Genomic DNA, 1,864 nt, shown 5'->3' on the forward strand with positions numbered 1-1,864 from the left:
ACACACAGGTGACTCCGCGGCGGCGGGCACGGAACAGCCGCTCCGCAGCTCTGGAGAGCGGCGTCCGGAAAGCAATAAACAAGAAGGGCGGAAGGGAGGGTAATTTAGCTCTAATATAAAGGTTATCCCCCCCGCCGCTAAGGGCTACTGCAGCTTTCTTGTTGTGGTGTTGATATTGGCAGAAAAAAATAATTGATGGGGAATGCTATTTTCTGGGATGGAGCAGGTTCTTTTGAATGATATAAATGTCATATATAACATTGAAGGCTGAGGTCAGAGAGAGGAATATTTGGCAAGTAAAATAGTTGAGGATTTTGGCTGGAGTGAAAGGCTGCTTTGAGGTGCTGGATGAGAAGGTGGGCGAGTTGCTGGGGCTGCTGAGAGGGGCCTTGTTAGCCCAGGCCTGAGAGGGAAAGTGCAAAGAATCCGTATGGGATACAGCTATTACCTACGCATGTTTATATTACTTATGCTATGCACACATTGCACTATTAAGGTTAGCTGTTTGCATCACTATTAAGAGTAATGATTTGTTATAAAAATAATCTTTTCCCATCTTTAAAAGTAGGCAGACTGCTTTTCCTGTGCTCTTCGTGCCCTCAGGAAATTGGTAGGCAGACCAGAACGCAGGGGGCGAGGAAGCCCAGAAGAGGAACTTGGGGGSAGCCCATGCACCCTGCAAAGCAGGTAGCTACCGGCAGCAACCTTGGCACGAGCGCCTGGAGGGCTTCCAAGGCGCACAGTAAATAGCAAGGATTTCTTTAGCTAACSTAGATCGACCTTTTTCTGCATTACTCGGAAGCATGGTTAGAACAGCATAGGAAGTAGGGCAGTGAAAGAAGAAAAAGGACAGAAAAGGAAAGATTTAATTAGAACCAGATGATTCATAACCTTTAAATTGTTCAGAGTCTGGAAAACAGGTGTCAAAAAATAAATATCTTGCAACATGTGTATTTTATTTCCAGCTAGTGACTAGACCTTACAGTGGCTGACAACACTGTACTACTCTAACTTCGCTACAGACGTTTTTACTGAAGCTTTAAATTAACCATTGTTTTGTGTAAGGATAAATAAGATTCCACACAATCAAATCTCTGGGCAGTTAATGATTTGCTTTTTTAGAAACTTACAAGTATCACCTGAAAGTGCTCTGAAAGCTCATTATGTTTTGTAAGTCAAAAGTAACACTGATATTACAATCTTAATTTATGCCTATGTCTATATGCATTTATCCATATAATTATAACATATATATCCATATAACAAAGCTACATAGGGAATGAAGCTACTAAGTGGAAGGACCTATTCCTCTTTAGATATGGAATAAGGGTGATACATACTCAGTGACCAAAAAAGAATTAAGATGGATTTTTTAACTACCACTTTTTTCTTGAGGCCATGAAGAACAGAGGAAAAGCAGTCTTCCTATAAAGAAATGAAAATATATTTTTATGATTAAAGCATTACAGTTAAAGCTTAGCTGTTAGAATCACTATTAATACCACAATGTGTACACYGAAATAATATGATAAATAATGTACATATGGATCATCTCAAAATGCAAGTAGTTGAATTCTGCCCTGGAAGATTGGATGTTGTACAGAGACATGGCTGAGAGTTTGCCCAGTTCTAATTTAGGCCCTGTAAAGACTAACTAGTTCTCATCTGCTCTGAGCAAGTAAATGTATCTGGAGATTTTTATTTACCTAGGAAGACTTTTAAATAAAACAGTAGGTGAATAAATATTTTAACAGTACCTCAACAAGACTATTCCGTTCTCTCTCCTAGAGGTCTGTGTACTGCTGGATAGTTCACTTATAGCAGCTTCTAGTTGTGTGTTCCTCATTTTCTGGATGTACATCTT

The sequence above is a fragment of the Nothoprocta perdicaria genome, unplaced genomic scaffold (assembly GCF_003342845.1).
Source record: "Nothoprocta perdicaria isolate Ctin4 unplaced genomic scaffold, notPer1 scaffold_42, whole genome shotgun sequence".
In the NCBI taxonomy this organism is placed as follows: Eukaryota; Metazoa; Chordata; class Aves; order Tinamiformes; family Tinamidae; genus Nothoprocta; species Nothoprocta perdicaria.